The sequence below is a fragment of the Nycticebus coucang genome, chromosome 23 (genome assembly GCF_027406575.1).
Source record: "Nycticebus coucang isolate mNycCou1 chromosome 23, mNycCou1.pri, whole genome shotgun sequence".
Lineage (NCBI taxonomy): Eukaryota > Metazoa > Chordata > Mammalia > Primates > Lorisidae > Nycticebus > Nycticebus coucang.
Window position 1 is genome coordinate 37,471,640 of NC_069802.1, and position 22,867 is coordinate 37,494,506.

The 22,867-nt window shown below is 49.3% G+C and overlaps 1 protein-coding gene and 1 pseudogene across 10 annotated transcripts in view; one reads left to right on the top strand and one right to left on the bottom strand.

Moving 5' to 3' along the window:
• ZFYVE28 (zinc finger FYVE-type containing 28) overlaps window positions 1–22,867 on the top strand; it is a 97,430-nt gene that overhangs the window by 19,826 nt on the left and 54,737 nt on the right. The window contains exon 1 of one of the 10 annotated variants that reach the window (XM_053577994.1): window positions 10,152–10,440. The exons of 7 other annotated variants lie outside the window; for them this stretch is intronic. The gene's annotated coding sequence lies outside the window, so the exon portion shown is untranslated. Of the gene's footprint in view, window positions 1–10,151; window positions 10,441–16,770; window positions 16,885–22,867 lie in introns of those variants that run through there. 2 more of the 10 variants (XM_053577996.1, XM_053577995.1) reach the window with 2 other exon arrangements.
• Window positions 8,713–9,948, bottom strand: LOC128576040 (lactosylceramide 1,3-N-acetyl-beta-D-glucosaminyltransferase-like; annotated as a pseudogene).

Below are 22,867 nucleotides of genomic sequence, written 5' to 3' on the forward strand. Positions count from 1 at the left end.
GGTCAAGGCGGGTAGATTGCTTGAGCTCATGAGTTTCTAGACTAGCCTGAGCAAAAGCAAGACCCCCGTCTCTACTAAAAATAGAAAAACTGGGGTGAGAGGATTGCTTGATCCCAAGAGTTGGAGGTTGCTGTGAGCTGTGACACTACGGCACTCTACCTAGGGCAATAGCTTAAACTCTGTCTCAAAAAAATAAAAAAAATAAAGGGAAGCATGTTCCTAAGATTTGGGTTGAAATCATAAGCTCCCTGCTCTCTACCAGGGTGACTCCCCAAGCTGGCAAGAAAGGTCTCGGTGGTCTGGCCCTGGCCCTGTCCTCACTGCTTGGTTTTATGCAGCCTCCGTTGGGCTTCCCTGGGACAGACCCTCCCCTTTGGGACACATTTGGGACTGAGGGACCTGGGAAGTGGAGCCCTGAGATGCTACCCTGGATGTGTCCGGAGCAAGCTCCTGTCCTTGCTGGCCTGTGCACCTTTCTCCAAAAGCCTCTCTAAATAAAGTTGTCAGGACTGGGGAGGGGCCTGTTGGGTGGCTCTCAGGACTCTGGGGTGACACCTCCATGTGCAGGAGAAGCCTGCACTTGAGGAAGAAGGAAACTTCCGAGCAGAGCTGGGAGCCTCCCTGTCCTGGGTGGCTGGTGACCTTTTTCTCTGCCTGTAGATTCTTTCTGTGGGGTAACTGTGCTCCGTGTCCATGTGTTAGGACTAACTTTGAGGAGTTAATTGGAAAATTGACATGGTGAAAGCTTTTAATTTGCTTCTCCTAATGGAATCCATGTTTAATATGGTCATAATTGCCAGTTTTTATGTGTCTAGATGTCTTAAATTTATGCCAGGCTTTGAAGAGAATCCGCAGGAGCAGCCGTGCAGGGCAGATCAAGGCAGAGCTGGCAGCGGCCTGCTGGGAACCCTCTGTGTAAACAGCAGGTGCTGGGTGAGGGTGGGTGGGAGGGCGGTGCTGCCTGCACCAGGTGGTCTGGGCCATGCCCAAGGGTGGTAGATCCCTGCTGGGGCTGAAATTTGGGTTGAAATCTAAGATGGGTGGGGGCAGGTGACCCTGATGTGATAGCCTATCACAATGGGCTCTCACAGTTCATATTTTAGCCGTTTTCCTGGCCTATAACTTATTCTTCTTTGTTTGATGCTCCTTTGGCAGGAGAATGCAGGGTTCAGGAGGCAGCATCTTCAGTATTTCAAAACCTTCTAGAACCCCCTCCCCATGCACCCCTGATATCCAGGTGTTTGGAGAGGACAATCCCTTGGGCCTCCTATGCTGAGGAGGCTCCTGGGAATAGGGTGCCTGCAGGGAGGTTCCCGTGTCCCTCCCTGTCCATACCATCTTTCTCCTGGCCTGGTCCCTACCTGTTCACTTGGAAGAGCCCTGGCCACTCTTCTCCCGGGAGGCCTCCCCAGCCCCTGCTCTCCCAAGTCCTGTGTGGGAGAGCTCCAAGACGGGAGCACTGGGTGGGCGGGCGGGCAGGGCCTAGTCTCCACTTAAGGGTCCCATGTTTCTGCCAGTGAATAGAAGAGGGGGTCTGTCCCAGGGAGGCCCAAGGGAGGCAGAGCAGTGGGACTGGAAGGCATAGGCAGTGGGCGTCCCTCTCTTGGTCTGTGTAATGGTGGGCCAGGTCCTTGCCAAGCCAGGGCTCCTGAAGGCCCCAGAGAACCTCTGGGGGCTGTGGGGGCTGTCCTGGCCCTGCTGGGTGCTGAGCTGCCGCAGAAGCCAAGGTGCCCATGCTGTCCCCATGGTGGGCAGGGCCAGCTGGTGAGACAGAGCCCTGGTCTCAGGCCCCAGGCCTTGTGAGCTGTACTTCCTGTTTAAGGTGGTCTCATCCTTCCTGCTGCTGTCCCAGCCCAAGTCCTCACTCCAAGGTTCTACCAGAGCATCCATGGCTGTGTGTGTCCTGAAGCTGCTGGCTAGGAGGGGTGGCAGTCCCAGCAGATGCGATGGGTACACCCCAGGTGGGCCAGTCCCCTTAACCAAGAGTCCTGGGGCGGTCAGGCCACTGGGTTTGCCTGGACAGTTCTATGCGTGGCTCTAAAGCAGTGGCCACTGCTATCATTGTGCAGTGGATGGTTCTGGTAAAGCTACATTTCACCTCTTACTGTGATGCTTTAGAGAAACACATCAGGGTCTTGGCCCCATATGTTTAAAATTTCTATTGGAAGCTCCACTCTTGTCTGTTCCTGCACTGAGTGCAGTGGTTTTGGTGCCCATCGAGTGGACAGTTTGTTCACCTTCAGTTGTTTGGTGAGAATTGTGTAAGCTGAGCTGCTGGAGACATCTGTGGTGTTGGCTGTTATTGCTGCTGTTAATTGTCAGTCTCTTCAGACTGATGAATGAGATTAATGAGATTAATCTTTTCCTTGCAAATTGGTGTGGATGGTCTGCAGTTGTGGCTTCATCCTCAACATACCCCACTTCCTTAAAGGAGTTGTACATTGGGAAGCTGCTGGTTTCTCTGGGGCTTTGTCCCCATTACATTTCGTAGAGTGCCTGTGATTTCACCGTTCTCACACACAGATGTCATGCTCATCTCAATTTGTTTTCTGCAGAGCTCAGGCTGCCCCAGTGGGGGCTCTTTTCAAACTGCCATCTTACCATTCTCGGTGCCACAAACTCAATCCTGTTCAGACATTTTATAACCAGTTAGCATGCATTTATTTTGGTGCAAAAAAAAATTGAAATCCATGCATAATTTCTTCATGAGATGCATATTTCATGAACTTTTTGAAGACCTCACGTAAACTACATCTATGTTGTTGCAGAGAAGTGGGGGTGATCAGTAAAAGAGTTTGAAGCATAAAAATGTATTCCATGAGGACTCAATGACAGGAGAGAAGGGGAGGGGATGTGAGTGGGGGAAGGTAAAGGAACTGTGTGTGTGTGTGTGTCTGCCAGATCTGTGGTGGAGGGCAGCCAGGTCAGGGCTACTCGGAGTCCAGGAGTGAGGGGCAGTTGGCTTGGTAAGGTCAACAAGTATAATGTGGGGCAGTCCCAGCCGCTGCAGCTCCGTAAACTTTAGCAGAACAGTGGCTGTCAGCTTGTTTTTTCCTGATTCTCTTAAGAGGAGAGGGCTTCAAATTTGAGGTGCTGGCATAGGGGGATGGTTCATGGCTTTGGAGGAACATGAATTGTTGAACCACTTGCTCCCCAGATCTGGATGGAACCTGAGGTTCTGATATTTCCTTTTGGTAGGTGAGGAAACTCAAGTCTTGCCGTTGCTGCCGTTTGATTTTCGAGGCTGTGTCATTCCTGGAAAGTCCCTCCCTGTCTGCTTGTTCCTTGACAGTCTGGGGGCTCAGCACACTAGGGTGCTGTCCATCCACATGACCAGCCCTCCCCCGCCCCTGCCTGCACCAGCTGACCCAGCAACCTCCCCACTCAGGCTGGTCCTTGCTGTGTGAGCCAGGCAGGGAGCCCCACAGGGTCCCGGGACTGCCTTTTAACTCTTCAGCCATCTCTTTGTCCTCCAAGTTCTGTGGTTTTACCACAGCCTGGCCCAGCGTGGGTTTACGTCATGTGTCATTTAAGGACAGGTGTGTCCTGCTCACATGTTCCTAGGCGATGTTGCTGTGTACATAGGGTGCACTCACACAAACCCAATGGTCTGGCCTGTTGCTCCGGGCTGCACATCTAACCAGCAGGTTACCCCACTGAACACTGAAGGCAGCTGTGACTCCATGGTGAGTGGTCCTGCAACTAGACACGTCTAAATAAGGAAAAGGTTCAGTGAAAACATGTTGCTGTTACTGGACAAAGAGGGTCCAGCCGCCTCTCAGAGACGGGGATAGGTCCACCAAATTTTGTCAGAAGGCAGAGATTCAGGGGAACAGTGAGAGTAGCCTGTCCAAGACTGTTCTGTTCTTATATTTCCCAAATTACAGTTTCATATATAAAAGTTAAAAGCAAAGATCACATTAACCCTTATTTTAAAGAATAATCAGCGTAACTCAGGGACCTATTGCAACATTCCAATTCAAAAGTTAATCTCCTAAATCAGTCCACCTAAACTACTCCCAATCGGCATCTTTAGGGTGGAAGCCATATTTACAAAATAGTAAGAATGGAGATGGGGGCAAGGTCAGGCAGGCCCTAAACTGACCAGACCAGCTGTGTCATGTCTGCCCTAGCCTGCCTGACTCCATGTTATTCTTACTAAAAGTGCTTTCATTATTTTTGTTTTTTTTTTCCCCATCAAAGACATCCTGATCATTTTTTTCTCTTTCTTTTTTTACCAAAGGCATTCTGACGACGTTATGCCTTTATGGAACCGCCATCATCAGTGCCCAAAATGTCATTATGTGGCACATCACCGTATATTTATCCTGCTTGGAACTCATAGCCCACTTGGTCTCACTCTGCCTGTCTTCAGGCTGGGAGACTCTCCTGCCTTCCAACACTGCTTTTCCACCATCCTTGCCCTGTGCTCCAGAACTCCTATGAGATGCTTTTATAGTCAGAGTAACTACAAATAAAAGGAAAAACTTGGCAGGTTTCTTCTTAACAAGCCCAGGTGCAAAGGGGAGGTGCCAGGAGTCCCGAATTTTATACCCAGATGGATGACTTAGGGCAGGGCAAGGGAAAGCTGTGTTCAGGCCGACCGAGCTTTAAGCCATCGTGGGCTGCATGTCAGCAGAGAGGGAAAGCAGGGGATAAAAGAGACAGCTGTGAGGGTGGAAACTGGACTACTGATGCAGTTACTAGTTTAGCTACTAATTGTTTAAGAAACAGCATGGGCTGGAAAGAGGTAATGCTCCTGACCAGCACTGTCCAATAGAAATAGGACCTGGCTTGTGGGAGCCACGTGTGTAATCTTACATTTTCTAGTAGCCACATTTTTAAAAAGTGAGAGAAACAGGTGAAATTGATTTTAGTAATATATTTTATTTAACTGACTAGATCTAGAATATTGTTTCAACATGTAATCGGTATGAATGCTATGACAGATCTTTTATGTTCCTACTGAAGGCTTTTAAATCCACTGCGTGTTTTACCTTGATGGCACCTCGCTGCCTGATGGCTCCATGTCACGGGCTCTGTGGCCCCATGTGGCAGTGACTGCTGCTGAGGATGATGGGATCTGAATGGCAGCATCAGAAGTCAGGGTGGAGGCTGGCAGCAGGGCCCTCCTGTGCTCGGGCCTGTGATACCAGGTGATTGTGGCACAGTCCCCCCCACCCCCCGTGCCCAGCTCCAGGACAGGTGTGTCGTTATTTATACTTCATGTTGTTCCATGGAAGATTTATGGGTTTAGTGTTTGGGTAATCTGCCTCCTCCCACAGCCTTTCATGTGAGCAGATGCACTGGACTCATCCACCACTCATTCTCGCCAGCGGGTGTGAGCTGACATAGGGCTGCCACCCCGTCGCAACTTCATCCGGGGCTCACAGGGTGAGCCATTTGCTGTCAAGCTGGGGCAGCTCAGGCAGGCCACATGGGAGGTGCCAGGCTACCTTCCACAGGTTGGCCAGGGTGACTAACCCCAGCTGACCTGGCCTGGTTAGAATTTAGCCCCCTAGTTTATGCAAAGTTACTTACAAGGAGTAGAAATGGCTTCATTGTAACATGTTCTGTAAACAGACTGCCTGGGGATCAGAAGAGAACTCATAGCCCACTTCAGGGGCTTGGGGAGAGGAACTTTCCTGAAGGGCAGGGCAGTGGGCAGGACAGCGACGTGGCCAGGCACTGTGTGGGTGACAGTGCCTGAGAAAGGTGACTGTGCCATTGGAGCTTCATTGTGGATGTCTGGACTTTCATGTCATTTGAATCTGCATTTTTATAAGTGGTACAGACAGGAGAACCATCTGTGGGAGGACTAGGTGCCCTCCTGCCAGCCTGACCGAGAGCCTCTCCAGGCACCAGGTGCTGGCAGGGGACACCCCCGTCACACGCTTTTGAGCCTACACCTGCCAAGGATGAGCTGGCTGTGGTGTGTGGGATGGCTGCAAATTGATTCCTCAAAACCTGGCCAGAAAGTGTGTTTTAAGTATCTGCCCAGATGTGGGTGGAAATGAAGCAAGAGCCGCTGTGTCTGACGTTGGGGTTTGTGTGGGTTAGATTTTAAATTTCAGGTTTGTTTCAGAGATATTTTGGGCATTTTCCACATAAGCACATAAAAACATCCTGAAAAACAGATTTCCGACAGACATCTGTCCTTGTCTTAACAGCTCTCAGCTTCTAAAAACACCAGTTGGAGACATATTAGTATTTCTTTTTGGAGACCTTTGCTGTGGTTCTGATTCTTTCTGTGTAATATCACCCCAGTTGCCCTGGGGCTTTTTCCTATGATCTTGACAGCTATATGTTTGTGATGTCACTTATTGTGACTTTACATGGAAGACATTACCTTTGCAGCTTAGAGTGAGGGTCTCTTGGAGAACTGGGCATGGGACAAGGCCTGTCTTGGTGGGGAGAGGACGTCGGGTGGAGAATTGAGAAGAGAGAGGGCAGAGGGGGCCTAGGGCTCTCGGTGTGATGGGGGACTTGGCAGGAATTCCCGTGTGCTTGTCCAGTCTTGGTTTTTGAAGGTGGAGTGACGTGGCACTTGTTTTATTCCAAACTTCAGCCGTGTCTGCGCTGTTTTACATACCAGTGCTTTTGAGGGTTTTGTGGGGAATGTGAAATTCTGTCAAGACGCAGGAGTGTGCCGACGGCTGCTGAGGGCCCAGGCTGACTGTGAATTAATTGATGTGTTTGCAGTTTAACACTGGCAGAAGACTGAAACATTAGCAGAGTTTCTACCCTGGAAAATATTATTTTCCTCTTTACATTTTTCTGAATTCCCATACTTTTCACTATCAAAAGTTGAATTTAAAAATACTTTTGTGTTCCGTGCACTGTGTCAGGGCATGGTCACACTTCACAAGGTTTGAGTACAACAGATTGAAGTGGAATTTTCTTGTTCATCTTTGGGTGATTGGTGAATGCTACCAGCCACCTTGTTCTCAAGCTTTCTGTCAGCATGGCGGGGGTTGTTGTGGGGTGAGATGCTGGCCTGGGCACAGGGTGGGGGGACCCTGAGCATCATCTTGGGGATGTAAGGGTCTTCTGTGGGGTGCGCTGCGGCTGTCCCCTCCTCTGCCACCATAGTTCCCAGGACAGTGCTCTGCAGGTGCCCAGGTCCTCAGGCTGGCCAGAGAGGCCTGCAGGGCTGGGATAGTCCTCTGAGGAGGAAGCCTTGTGGAAGGAGGGTTTTAGAGTTGTGCAGCATCCTTGGTCTAGGTGGGCAATTTGTTCCCATCCCCAAATCCCTGTGGCCAGCCTGTGTTTGACCCACCATACTGGAGGTAGCCCTGAATACTTGTCCCCATCCTTGGGGGAGGAGAGATGGCCAGACCACGTCCTAGGCTTGTTGGTGTTTTCTGCCCAGGCCCCACTCAGCACTGGGCCAGCCTGCCCCACATGACTCTGTGGCCCCACCACTGTCCTCTCTGTACCCTGAGATGCTGGGTCAGGGAGACATCTGTGACAGTGATGTTTTAGCAGAGAACTGAGCGGGTGCTGAGCCTGGAGGTGTTGGGGAGGAGGCTGCTGGGGCAAAGGCTGGAGGCTAGAATGTGCAGTCCGCTTGGGGAGGAGCAGGGCCAGGGCTGCAGGGCGGCAAGGAGGGGCTGGAGCGACGTGACGTCTGCGAGGGCTGGCGAGGGCAGCTTACATGCAGTTGATGGCTGCTCAGGCACTGTGTCCCTATGAGCGGACACATAGGGACACATAGGGGACCGCTCCATCTCTTACACAGTGCTCTTACAACCAGACTCACCATCACCCCTGTCCTTCTCAGCTTGAATTCTCTCCACTTCTAGCTGGTATGGTGGCTCATGCCTGAGTCCTAGCACTTTAGGAGGCCCAGGCAGGAGGATCACTTGAGGTCAGGAATTCAAGACCAACCAATTTCAGACCCCCTCTCTGAAAAAAAATTACCCAGGCATTGTGGTTCACACCTATAGTCCTACTTACTCGGGAGGCTAAGACAGGAGGATCTCTTGAGCCCAGGAGTTCAAGGTTATAGTAATTGGGCCATTGCACTCCAGCCTGGTGCCAGAGTGAGACCCTGTCTTTAAATCTCTGGTTCTTTGGAAAATCCTTTGGTTCTTCTTGGTCACATGAATGGTCTCGCATGGATGGATGTTCATAGAGGCCACGCACCCTGGGGTCTTCCTACTCCTCATGACCACGTACCAGCTGTGGCTAGGCTATGCCCTGGAACCCACTCTCCTTCCTCCTGTGGTTCCATCGTGGTCATCTGGGCGGATCTGCTGCTGTCAGGCTGCTCAGCCTGGGATGGCCTCCGCCCCGGGCCCCTGGCAGACACATGGCCATCTGCTAGAGGCCCTACAGTCCAGCCAGCTCAGTCCTATCACCGAGCAGGCCTGGCTTCTATGTGTGGTAGGTGGGGGCTGCCAGCCTTCGTTGAGTTAAGGCAGAGTCCCAGCGCAGCCTTCCCAGGTGAGCTTTTGTCCATTTGTAAACTTAGTTGTCTTACTGAGCAGTGAGGTAGATATCTTTACATATCCTGGGTGTAAGTCCCTTGGGCCAAATGCCTAGTCTATGGCTTAATGTTTCATTTTCATTTTCTTTTTTTTTTTTCGGGCTTTCAAAATATTTCTTTTGACTTTCATATTCATTTTACGTAAGGTAGACAAACATTTAAAAGTTTCCCATGCAGGTTTGGCTCAGTTGACAGCGAAAACATACAACATTCAAGTACTGTTAGACAAACGTAGCCCAACAAGGATATGTGTCCATATAGGCAAATTTGCAAAGGAGAACTGTCTTCCTTAACCTTCAGTATATCCGACCAAAAAAACCTTGTGAAATGATTTTTACCTTTGGATCTGTAGCATTCTTCCAAAGATAGTGAAGATCCTGTACGTGTCCATGAGATGCCATCATTTTCTCATGTATGCAGGGATGATAAGGAGTTTTACCTTCCCCAGAAAAAAAACATGGTATTGTGGTACTATTCCCATTTTATTGACACAGAGGCCCATGAACACATCGTCTATATAAAGGCTGGAATTAGGTGTCTGTGATGCCACATCCATTTTGGCAGCTACATCACCAGAGATTACATAGGCAGCCCAGCAGAGTAGTCAGGGTAAGATGGCCACTGCTACATGTCATAGGAGACATAGTATTTGCTGTTTTTATCTCTAATGGGAGGGGCGCCACGATGCACGTGACCGATCTAAAAGTCTTGAACACCAATTTGTGCTAAACTTTGAAGGTATTTAATAAGATTTGGCATGTGAATAAATATGTCATCATCAGCAATCATAAGGAATTTGGCATGTGGGCAAAAAGTATTTGCCCAACTGAACTGTGTGAGTAATTTAAGAGTAAGATTGTAGAAAGAACTCACAAAGTCTTGCTGTATTATTTCATGGTACTTTTGGTCTTCCAGAACCAATTTTCTTTGCATTGCTTCTCCCTGCCACGGATTAGGAGTTCCTAAGACAAACAGTGTTTTGATGTTGACATTGAGTTGAGACCAGACATATTTCTCATTGCCCCATGTTGCTCTGATTGCAGAATGTCGAGCCTGGTTCTCAGGAGCGGTCATTACAAACAGTAAAAGGAGGATGTCCTGTGCTTGGCACTTCTCCTCGTGGTGAATCAAGTATGGGTAGCGGGCCCCAGCCAAGCTGTTCTTAAGAGACAGGGTATCATTCGCAAAGTCGTAGCTGTTTACGAGGTATCTGTAAGAGTAGGACTTCACGTGGCTGACAGTGTGATTATTGATCGGTTCCCCAAAAAACATGAGGCTTAGTATAAAACAAGTGGCACACAGATGAATAAACTGCCATTTTTTGACTCTTCTGCCACTAACAAACGTTCTCATATCCACTCAGGTCTGTTTTTATTTATGATCAGTTTTAAATAGGCACTTGCTTCTTCGAGACCATAGAACTTTGTATTTTGTAGAACAAGATGTCCATCTTACTACATGTTTGGTCACTAAAAGTGGAAAAGGACCTTCTTTTTTTTTTGTAGAGACAGAGTCTCACTTTATGGCCCTCGGTAGAGTGCCATGGCATCACACAGCTCACAGCAACCTCCAACTCCTGGGCTTAAGTGATTCTCTTGCCTCAGCCTCCCGAGTAGCTGGGACTACAGGCGCCCGCCACAACGCCCAGCTATTTTTTGGTTGCAGTTCAGCCTGGGCCAGGTTTGAACCCGCCACCCTCGGTATATGGGGCCGGTGCCTTACCAACTGAGCCACAGGTGCTGCCCAGAAAAGGACCTTCTGATTTCACCAAATATGTTCTCTTACTACCATTTTCCTGAGACTGCAATAGAAGGGAATGCAATGTAGACTGAAGATGCTGGCTCCTCAGAATTCTTCCACCCTGGTGGCCTTCATGGCGTCTGGAGAGTGGCCTCCAGCAGCTGTCCCTGGGCTGCTTTCTGTGAACATACAACACTACCAAGTTCAAGGTCAGTTCTTTAAATATCCATATCCGAGGGCATCTTTCCTCCCCGCACCAGAGCAGGCACAAAACTTGCCGGCTTTAAATCTTGTGCGAACTCAGGGAAGGCAGCGCAGGACTCAGTTCTTGGTTCCTGTGGGCGCGGGCTAACGTTTCATTTTCTAATAGGGTCTTTTTTTTATTGAGACAGAGTCTTACTTTGTCACCCTTGGTAGAGTGCCATGGTGCCATAGCTCACAAGAACCTCCAACTCTTGGGCTCAAGAGATTCTCTTGCCTCAGCCTCCGAAATAGCTGGGATTACAGGCACCTGCCACAACACCCAGCTATTTTATATTTTTGTTTGTTTTGTTTGTTTAGCAGGCCCGGGCTGGGCTCAGACCCAGCAGCCCCGGAGCATGTGGACGGTGCCCTAACCACTAAGCTACAGGCACCCAGCCTCTAATAGGACCTTTGATGAGCAGCCTTTTTAATATTGATAAAGTCTCATTTGTTGATTTTTTCCCTCTTTTAAGTTCATACTTTTTGTGAACTACTTAATAAATCTTTCCTGAGCCCAAATTACTATGATTTTTCTGTTTTTAATTACTTTTTAAATTTTTTTTGGTATATTGTCCATAGTAAGAGTTTGTCACCCAGGCTGGAGTACAGTGGCAGGATGGCAGCTCACTACAGCCTTGAACTCCTGGGCTCCAGGCTCCTCCCGCTCAGCCTTCAGAGCAGCGGGGACCGCAGTCTCCCTCACCACACCTGGCCCAAACATCTCTTGCCCCACATGGCTGTCCAGTTGTTCCAGGACTATTTGTTGAAAAGATTCTTTCTCCATTACATTACTTTGGCACGCTTGTCAGGATCAGTTGACATGGGTGTGTGGGCTTATTTCTGGACTCTGTTCTGTGGTGTTGCTCAGGCATCGTGACAATCAGAACCATCCCTGAATAAACCCAAACACCCACTTAGCTGGGCACTGACTGTGGGTTAGTTCTAAAAACTGAAACCCAACCCACAGCCTTTCCCTGTGAGGGTTACACAACCAGGCGGTAAGGCAGCACTCGTAGGAAAGGGTATGCTGTCTTACGTTAGGGAACATTCTAGGCATCAGAGGAAAGAGGGCTCCTCTTTTGCTGCTCACTTGTTTTGGAATGCTCTGGATGCCCCTTCCTGCTGGGTTCTGCCCTCACTCCCCAGAGCCTCTTGGGTGGCTTCTGTGTGGGTGTGGACTGGGTCTGGCCCTGGCCCTTTGCCCTGTCCGGCTGTAGGATGATGTGGCACTTGGCAGCTTCCCCGCCTGGGTCCCCACCTTCAGCCCCCATCCAACCTTCAGGAGGTATCTGGAGGCGGGAGGTGGCTGGGAACCCACAGGCTGAACAGCCCGTTTGCAGAAGCCGCCTGGGCCCCATTGCTGCCCACTGCTGGTCCCAAGGGAAGCAGGGTGGGGCCAGGAGAGTCCATTCCAGGAGCCCAGGCGGTCCAGCCCCATTGCCAATGCAGGGTCACGTGACAAGTTTTAATTATTTGCCCACTCTAGTTGAAGGGAGTGTTCTTATTTTTTGTCTTCTGGTGTTTTGTTGTTGTTGTTTACTTGCTTGTTTTTGTAACTTTGACTTGAGAATCTGTGTCTGAATTACTTTTCCGCACATCCGCTCCTTGTTTTTCTGAGCAGACACCCATTTGGTTCTCTTTTGCCATATGTTGAGCCTCCAGAATATCCGTCTACATTTTTCCTGTAATAATGCAGGAAAACAAAGTGTAGGCTCTTGCTGGACTATTTTGCAAATAATTTTTACCCTTTGGTGAAACACTGTGTTGCTGAGAGCAGGTGTGCCTTCAGGAGGGCTAGTTTTAAAGAAGGATGGGCTTGTCTGAGACGTCCCTCTCCTCCAGGCCACCAGAGATAGCCACTGTTAGGAGTCAAGCGTGTCTGAGTTTTATTTGCATTCTTTGACCATTTGAATAATAACTTCCCTGTGAAAAAAGAATGAGTGATGGCACGAGTCTGAGGCCCTACCTTGCCCCGGATGGGCAGCCTGGATGGGCTGTGAGCCAGCTTAGCCAGTTGTCCCTTTGTTGTTTTTTAATTAATTTCTTTTTGAGAAGAGTCTCACTCTGTCACTCCTGGGTAGAGTGCTATGGCATCATACCTCACAGCAACCTCAAACTCCTAGGCTCAAACTGTCCTCCTGCCTCAGCCTCCCCAATAGCTGGGACTACAGGCACCTGCCAGCTAGTTTTTCTATTTTTGGTAGAGATGGGGTCTTGCTCTTGCTCAGGCTGGTCTTGAACTCCTGAGCTCAAGCAAGCCGCCTGCCTCAGCCTCCCAGAGTGCTAGGATTATAGGGGTGAGTCACCATGTCCAGCCTTCATTTTCTCTTTGAAAAAAAGCCCAACTACCTCTAGGTGTCATGCTTGGCTTACAACCCAAGTGCCACAGTCAAGGCTGGCGGATCTCCCGGGGTGTTGGAGGCCCCATGTCTAGCTGCTCTCCTGTGAGGGGTGTCTTTGCATGTCAAGGGGTGCCTCGCCTTTATGAGGACAACCCAGCTCTGCCCCAGGGCTGGGGTCTGGCTTCTTGGGAGTTTTTCTTCCCTGGTGGGGTCTGTCTCCACATCAGAGGCCAGACTGAGGTTCTAGCAGGCCCTTTGCCATCCCTAGGGCAGGGGGCTTTGGGTTTTGTGGGTTTTTCCTGAGGTTGCCCAAGTTGCAGGGTGGACGGCAGCTGTGGGGAGGGCTGCTGGCTCTGCCACACCATCACCTGCTTCTGAGTTGGCTGTAGCTTCTGTTTGCCAGTGAGACTAACTCAGCTGGGAAAAGAGGTGCCACTCGATGAGAACTGATTTATTGGAGTATCTAAACTGGTTCTCAAAGTCTACCTTATACCCCATCCCCATGCTTTCCTGGGATACCCTTGGGTCTGACATCCAGGGAGGGCAGAAAGGACACATAGCTGTGGGTGGGAACACTTATGCCCAGGACGGGATCAGCTCTCCCCAGCCCCAACGTGGCTGTGCCCCTCCACGTCCGGGGCTCCCAGGTCCCACCTGGGAGGTCGAGGTTCCCTGCAGTTGGGACATCAGGAAGGATGGCTACTATTTGGTGTATTTCTTATCCTCATCAGCCGCGTCCACCATTGTTCTCCATAACAAGGGGGGTGCCAAGCACTGGGCCGTTATTGAGTATGTGGTGTGCCTGGTCCCAGGCCAGCTTCTCTGCTCAATTTAAGCCCACTTTGCAGATAACACACTGAGATGAGTGAACGACTGATGGCCCTCAGTGAGGCCGCATTTGAACTTGGAACCCAGCCCGAGCACCTGTGGCTGGCACCTGCCCTCTGTGCCCACTCAGCTCCTCTTGCTATCCCCACCGTGCTGTGGACAGCTCTGATTCCTTGAGTCTAAACACTTACCAAGATGGTTTGTTTCCTTCGAGGGGATAAAATGCTTTTGACGTGAGTTAAATAGAAAGCCATTGGCCTTTCTTGGCAGCATTGGCTTTGAAGGGCTTTGCAAGGAAGTGGCTGCACCTGGGGCAGGCAGGGCCCACGGCCAGCTGGCCCAGATGCTGGCTGTGGCTCTGAGTCAGGCTGGAGGCCAAGCGGGGCAGGCTGGCCATCTGCAGGTGCCTGCCGGGTGTGGTGGGGAAGCGGGCCTTGGACTTCCCTGCTGAGCCTTTGGTCTGCAGTGTAGGTGGGGCTGGCTGGATGCCTCCCAGGTGCTCAGAGTGGATGTGAGAGCCAGCCCATTGACATGGGCTTTGGGCAACCTGGGTAACATCCCAGGCTGGCATTATGCACCCCAGGGCCCCATGGGCCAGAAGGCCTTGTGCATGAGTCTAGGCCTTAAGCTCTTGAGCCTGAAGCTTCTGTGAACTGAAGGCCCTGAGGCTCAGAAACTTAAGGATGAGGCCCACAGATGAGTGTTCTGGCCCTAGGGACCAGTGTAGATGGTGGCTCTGTGCCACTACCTGGCAGGAGTGAGCAGGGGACCGAGTCTCAGGCAGGCTGAGTGGCTTTGGCGAGCCCCCCACTGCTTACTGGATGTGGGGACTTGCATGCATTTGTGCACCTCTCTGAGCCCCGGTTCTCCCTCTGTGAACTGAGGGTAGCTTCTCACCTCCCCAGGGTGGGGATTGCAGAGCAGGCTCGCTCATTACCGGTCCCAGAGAGGACTCTCACTGATTGGAGAATGGTGATGGTCCCAGGAGCAGTGGTCTTAGTACTCTTCGGCTGGTGAGGCCCATGTGCACGGTTCCTCTCTGCGTCTAGTGAGACTCACATGTTAATGAAGCTGCTTTGTTACTTAAGGTAGGTGGCGAAGGACAGAGGAAGTCTGGGATCTGCCGTGAGCTGGTCCCTCAAAGCTCCGGAAAGCTGTCCAGGGTGGATGACGTCTTAGCTCTGCCTGCTGCACTTTGCACTGCAGCTGAGGGACCCCAAAAGCAGCACCCCAGGATAAATGCCTCAGGGTGTTACTGGGGAAGATTTGATAACATCCTGCTCTCAGTGGGAGCCAGGCATTTCCTCCCCATCTCAGGACACTGCACAGTCTGCAGTTACTCTGGAGAGCTGCAGTCAAGATCAAGGAGAGGATGGGGCTGGTCCAAGGCCACCCAGAGAACCTTCCTACAGTACTCCCTGCTCTCACTGACCTGCCAGTGGTCATGTTTGTGATTAAACTGAGCTCAGGCCACACTCACAAATTCCCAGAACTCCCGACCTCCTGAGTCCTGGGAGAAAGCTGCTTAGTGTGTTGGGAATGCTCACTGTGTGGGCAGAAGTGAGGACTCCGTGAGGCCCCTCCTTATGGAAGGCATGAGGAGCAGGTCCCCAGGTTCTTAGAGAGAGTAGCGTTGGGCAGGGCTGGCAGGAGCTGTGGCTAGTGGAGGAAAGGGGAGCAAACCCCCCACTGAAGCCCTGGCAGGAAAGGGGCAAGGAGAGGGACCGTTCCCCCCCCACTCTCCTGCCAGGGCTCCTGCTGACCAGACATGCCTCCCTCAGGCTGTGGGGCTCCAGAGCAGGGTGAGAAGGAAGGTGAGGGGCTGGGGTGTCAGTAGTAACCAGCGACCAGCCCGCCAACCCCTAAGGTGGACAGGACAGCAGGGCTGCTATGTTGGGTGACTGGGCCCCAGACCCAGTGAGAGGCAGCTGGTGGTGCTGTCAGGTCAGTCGGGCTTTGGCCTGGTGGCCTGGGGTGTCCTGCCACAGATGAGGCCCACACGGGGCATGGCTCATGGCTGCACCGGGATGCCAGGCCTGGGTCAGTGTTTCAAACAATGAGTGTTCTGGCCCTAGGGACCTGTCATCCCCTAGTGGTCGTGGGTTTCCTCAACAACTAGGCATGGCCTGGGCTGCTTCCTCCTGCCCAAGGCTGAGGATCAGCTGGCTGGAAGGTTTGGGGGGCCATTGTCACAGCCTCAAGGGAGTAGCCAAATTTGGACAACCCAATTAGAGGCTTCTCTCTGGATTTCTTGTGATGCTCTTGGATTTCTGGTGTGGGAATGAGGAGTCTAAGGCCCTCCTGAAAGGCTGGTCCAGGAGAAGCCAGGGCCCAGGGTGGGCACCAGCCCTCACCCCTGAGTTCTGCAGCCTCTGTCTAACTCAAGTCCACATGTGGCTACTGTGTCCTGTGGACCTGCTGACATCTGAAAGGCAAACTGTGGGGTTCCTATGGCTGAATCTTGGGGCAGTGGAGAGCAGTCATAGGGCCGCAGAGAGTGGCCTGTCTTGGAAACTGATGTTCAGAGCCCAGCTTATGTCCTGGGGATCGCTGCTGGGAGCAGGGAGGTGGGGGGCTGGACTGGGCTCCACTGCAGCCGGACATACTTGGGGTTGGGGGCTAGTCCTTTCTGGTCTGGCCATGCTGCCTATCCCTCCATCTGTCCTGCCCACCTGTCCCCACCACTTGCCTGCTCCTGTCTTTCTCCCCCTCTTGAACTTGGTCAAGGCTGTAATACTGTCTTCCTGGGATGACAAGGTGTCCTATTAAAGTCCACTAACTATGGTATTTACATCATATCTGTGAAGCAAGAGTGTAAAAGGGATCCAGGTCTGGCCTCTCTCACCCCCCTGCCTTTCCCATATAGATGCCTCAGGGTCTTCAGAGTGACATCTGGGCTGAGATCTGGCTCCCTGGCTGCCAGCTATGTGACCTTGGCCATCAGTTACCTTCCTGAGTTTCAGCCTCTGTCTGGGTCAGAAGTGTTGCATAGGTTAGTCTTTCAGAGGGCTCTGATTAGCAGTGAATCACAGTGAAACTGTGAATGCTGAGGGGGTTAGAGGCCCCATCTCTCCAGGGGCAGCTCACCATGGCCGGGCACCAGGAGCCCTGGGAACTTCTGGGCAACAGTCTAGGGTCAACACATTTGGGGCTCAGCCAGGGCCCCAGCTCCGTGTACCACAGGCCACCTACATCCCATCTGCAACTCTCACCTGCAGCCACACCCCATGTGAGGACTGGGTAGGTGTTTGAATGAATGAATAATGTAATCAACTTTACAAAATTAGCTCTGAATGAGTCAGTTTGCTTTGCACTTTTGAACTTATTCAGGACTGCTTTGTTACTGCATATTTTTCCTCCCTTTTGAGGATGCTTGTTAAGTAGTCATCAGATCTCCTAAATTAAATGTTTTCTTTATGGGTTGTATTTCTCACTTTTTTTGCTGTAAAAGCTTTCACTGCTATGAATTTTACTTTGAGAAAATATTGACATGGTATGATATTAAAAGATATTCCTACTGGGTCCTAGTTTATTCTTCTATAATTTTTATTTCAAAATTTTAACAAGGTAAGGGGCTAGGTGTGGTGGCTCACACCTGTAAATCTAGAACTTTGGGAGGCTAAGGTGGGAGGATTGCTTGAAGCCAGGAGTTTGAGACCAGCTTGAGCAAGAGTGAGACCTTATCTCTACAAAAAGTAGAAAAATTAGCTAGGCATTGTGACACACGCCTGTAGTTCCAGTTCCTAGGGAGACCAAGGCACGAGGATCACTTGAGTTCAGGAGTTTGGGGCTGCGGGAGTATGAAAACACTACTATACTCTAGTCAGCCTGGGCAATAGAGTGAAATCCTTTCTCTTAAAAACCAAAAATTTTAACAAGGTGAGTACTTCTTCCTATTTATGTCAGTTGATTCCCTTTGTTGTGGACATTTTACTGAAGGACATTAAAAAACTTATAATTTAATTTTTTTTTTTTTTTTTTTTTTTGTAGAGACAGAGTCCCACTGTACCGCCCTCGGGTAGAGTGCCGTGGCGTCACATGGCTCACAGCAACCTCCAACTCCTGGGCTCACGCGATTCTCCTGCCTCAGCCTCCCGAGCAGCTGGGACTACAGGCGCCCGCCACAACGCCCGGCTATTCCTTGGCTGCAGTTCGGCCGGGGCTGGGCCTGAACCCGCCACCCTCGGCACATGGGGCCGGCGCCCTACTCACTGAGCCACAGGCGCCGCCCCCTTATAATTTAATTTTAAAATGATGATTAAGGCTAGCAGATTCAAATCAAAGATAGTTTCTTACGTTCCCAAATGTTAATTACTTTAGTCCATCAATCCTGCCTGTGACCTGACTTGAGGGTAACCTCAGAGTCTTCTAGACTACTTAGCTCTAAGTCATGAGCAGGTTGACATGATAATTGTTTGATTCATACTCTGCATGTGTAGTGATAGAAATTCAGTACCAAAAATGTTCTTTCAGATTCTGTTAATCAGGAAAGATTGAATTTTGTGACTGTGTTAATTCATTTCCTGGGACCCCTGCCTGGAGGAGTCATCTCTCATGGCTCTGGGGCCTGGGGTGCTTTTGATCAACATAATAGAGACACACAGAAACTATGAATGCTGAGGGGGCTGGAAAGCTGGCTCAGGGAGTATAACTAACATTTTTAAATAGCATAGATGTTCACCAAGAGTGAGACCTTATCTCTACAAAAGTAGAGGGCTCAGCCAGGGCCCCAGCTCCGTGTACCACAGGCCACCTACATCCCATCTGCAGTGGGTGCACGTAGTTCAGTGGGTTGGGCGCCGGCCACATCCTCCAGGGCTGGTGGGTTCGAACCCTGCCCGGGCCAGCTAAAAAACAAAAAAATAGCCAGCTGGGCATTGTGGTGGGCACCTGTAGTCCCAGCTACTCAGGAGGCTGAGGCAAGAGAATCGCTTGAGCCCAAGAGTTTGAGGTTGCTATGAGCTGTGACAGCACGGCACTCTACCGAGGGCGACAGCTTGAGACTCTGTCTCAATAAAAAGTAAATAAATAAATAAATAAATAAAATTAAAAAATAGGATAGGCCTTTGTGTTTCAGTGATGCTCATTTGTTTCCCTCTGAATTCTCTGAATTTCATCTTCTCTGTGTGATTATTAGCGCTTTGCTTATGGTTAGCACCTTTGGAGGTCTGGTTTTAATAAAGTCTTTCATGTTCTGAAATCAAACAAGGTAAAACCAGAGGGCAAGTGCTGTGGGCAGGTGCTGAGCAGGTAAGCCTGCTGTGCCCCAGGACCCTTTACAGGGAGAGCATGAGGCAGTCTGAAGAATGTTATCACTTACAGTCCTGTTCCTACTGGCAGGTGGCAATTGGTTTGGGACCTGCTGTTTGGGATGGCCTTTTCCCACCAACATTCAAGCAGTGATACTGTCAGAGTCTGCAGTCACAGACACCGTAGTGGTTTCTTCTCCAAATGGAGTGGAAGGTCTTTTGAATGCTGAGCACTTTGTCAGGGTTGTTAACTGTTGCCATGCTCAGGTCCAGAGCCCAAGGGGAGTGTTTCCCTGGTTGACGGGGGGGTGGGGCATAGGTTTTAGGGGGGCCCGAGTCAGCCATGAGAGTGGCTTCTTGGGAGTTGTGCAAGCCCATGTCAATTTCACTTAGCGGCTTCACTAGCTGGCATCACGCCAGTGGCACAAGCACAGACACAGCAGTGGGTCAGCTTGCTGTGTGCCCTCCTTGGTGGATGCCACAGCAGCTGCAGGGTCTGAGGGAGGGCTGGCTTCTCCCCAGCCTGCTCCTGGCTGGTCTACTACAGGTCTGTACCAGCTTCCTAGGGTAGTCATGACAAAGTACCCCAGACTGGGCCAATTAAACAGTAGAAATTTATTGTCTCACAATCCTGGAGACCTGAAGTCTAAGACCATGGTGTGGAAAGGCCTGGTTCCTTCCTTCTATAGCCTCTCCCCATACTTACAGATGGCTGCCTTCTCCCTGTGTCCTCACATGGTCATCCTTCTGTGTGTGTTTGTGTCTTAATCTACTCTGCTTTTAAGGACACCAGGCATATTGGATTAGGGTCCACCCTTATCACCTCACTTTACCTTAATGACCTTTTTAAAAGTTCTGTCTCCTGGGCGGCGCCTGTGGCTCAAAGGAGTAGGGTGCTGGCCCCATATGCCAGAGGTGGCGGGTTCAAGCCCAGCCCCAGCCAAAAAAAAAAAAAAAAAAAAGTTCTGTCTCCATAGTCATTATGTAATGGTGAAGGGAACAGTTCAACAGGAAGACATAACAATCCTAAATGCCTATGCACGTAACACAGTTGCACCCACATTCATAAAGGAAACCCTACTTGATCTAAACAAAATAATGAACAGCAGCATTTTTTGGGGGGCGAGGGGAGGACAGAATCTCAATTTGTCGCTCTGGGTAGAGTGCCACAGTGTCACAGCTCATAGCAACTTCAAACTCTTGGGCTCAAGCGATTCTCTTGCCTGAGCCTCCCAAGTAGCTGGGACTACAGGCACCTGCCACAAGACCCAGCTATTTTTTTGTTGCTGATGTCATTATTGTTTTAGCTGACCCAGGCTGGGTTTGAACCAGCCAGCCTTAATGTATGTGGCCAGCACCCTACCCACTGAGCTACGGGGTGCCACCCTGAACAGTAGCATTTTAATAGCCAGGGACTTCAACATTCCACTGACAGAATGGGACAGATCCTCCACATGGAATATAAATAAAGAAACAAAGGACTTAAACAGGACTCTAGAAAAATTGGCCTACCAGACATTTACAGAACATTCTATCCCCAGACTACTGAATATACATTCTTCTCATCAGTTCTTGGAACATTCTCTAGGACTGATCATATTCTAGGCCACAAAACATATCTCAATAAATTTAGAAAAATAGAAATTATACCATGTATCTTCTCAGATCACAGTGGAATAAAATTAGAAATCAACACCAACGGAAACACTCAACTCTGTGCAAAGTCATGGACATTAAACAACTTACTGCTGAACGATTGTTGGGTCAAGGAGGAAATTAAGATGGAAATCAAAAGATTGTTTGAACTAAATGAGAAAGGGAACACAAGTTACAAAGATCTGTGGGAAGCAGACCTAAGAGAAAATTCAAGCTTTAAATGCCTCTATCCAAAAGACAGATCACAAATCAACAGTTTGTTGAGTCATCTCAAGGAATTAGAAGAGGAAGAGCCAATCAATTCCAAACCCAGTGGAAGAAAAGAAATAACTAAGGTCAGAGCAGAACTTAATTTCAAAAGAATTATATAGAAGATTAATAAATAAAAAGTTGTTTATTTGAAAAGGTAAAATCAACAGGCCTCTTTATAGATTAACCATAAACAGAAAGAAAGGACTCTTAATAAGCTCAGTAAGAAATGAAAAAGGAGATCTTACCACTGATACCACACAAGTACAAAATATCATCTCTGAATAGTATAAAATCTCTATGTACTTGAAAACATTAAGTTCAACAATGGACAAATTCTTGGAAACACGCAAATTCCCTAAGCTCATTCAGGGGTAGAACTCCTGAACAGACCAATATCACATAATAAAATTGAAGCAATAAAGAATCTTCTAACAAAAATGTCCTAGACCAGATTATTTCACAGCTGAATTTCATCAGGCCCACAAAAACAACTGACATCTCTATTGCAGAAATTATTTAATAACGTCAAGAAGGGGCGGCGCCTGTGTCTCAGTAAGCAGGGCGCCGGCCCCATATACCAAGGGTGGCCGGTTCAAACCCGGTCCTGGCCAAACTGCAACAAAAAAATAGCCGGGTGTGTTGGGGCGGCGCCTGTGGCTCAGTGAGTAGGGCGCCAGCCCCATGTGCCGAGGGTGGCGGGTTCAAACCCAGCCCCGGCCAAACTGCAACCAAAAAATAGCCGGGCGTTGTGGCGGGCGCCTGTAGTCCCAGCTGCTCGGGAGGCTGAGGCAGGAGAATCACGTAAGCCCAAGAGTTGAGAGGTTGCTGTGAACCGTGTGACGCCACGGCACTCTACCTGAGGGCGGTACAGTGAGACTCTGTCTCTACAAAAAAAAAAAAAAAAAATAGCCGGGTGTTGCGGGTGCCTGTAGTCCCAACTACTTGGGAGGCTGAGGCAGGAGAATTGCCTAGGCCCAGGAGTTGGAGGTTGCTGTGAGCTGTGTGACACCACAGCACTCTACCAAGGGCGATAAAATGAAACTCAGTCTCTACAAAAAAATAAAAAATAAAAGAAAATAATGTCAAGAAGGAAGGAATCCTCCCAACAATCACCTTGATACCAAGCCTGGGAAAGGACACAACAAAAAAAGAAAACCAGAGACCAGTATCCCTTATGGATAGATGCAAAAATTCTCAGTAAAATTTTAGCAGACTGTATTCATCTGCACATCAAAAAATTAATCTGCCACAACCAAGTAGGCTTCATATCAGAGATGCAAGGATGGTTCAATATATGCAAATGTATAAATATGATTCACCACATAAATAGAAGCAAAAACAAAGACCATATGATCCTCTCAATAGACATAGAAAAAGCATTTGACAAATTCAACACACTCTTCTGATAAGAACTCCTAACAAAATAGATACACCCTGGCAGTCATTGAGTTACCAATAAAATAGGTTCTATATATTTGTTCTTAAGTTGAATTTGTATGTAAGGTGTAACAGTTACATTTTACCTGTTACCTGTAATAGCCTCTGTTCATAAGTGCAATTTATATGTTGGTTGGATGTTTGTAACTCAGGGACTTACTGTAATAGCTTCTGTTTGTAAGTGTGAGTTGTATGTAAGCCAGATGTTTGTTTAACTTAGAGTCTGCATGAACACACCTCAAAATTATAAAATCCATACATGACAAACCCACAGCCAACATTATACTGAATGGAGAAAAATTCAGAGCATTCCCTCTTAGAACTGGAACCAGACAAGGTTGCCCACTGTCACCACTTCTATTCAACATAGTTCTGGGAGTCCTAGTCAATTAGAGCAATCAGGCAAAAGAAGGTAATCAAGGGTGTCCAGGGGGGAAAGAAGAGGTCAAACTATTGCTCTTTGCTGATACAGTCTTATATTTAGGAAACGCCAAAGATTCTGCCAAGAGACTTCTGGAATTGATAAATAAATTCAGTAGAGTCTCAGGTTACAAAGTCACTGTACACAAATTAGTAACATTCCTATATATCAACAGCATCAAGCTGATAAACCCTTGCAACAGGTAAAA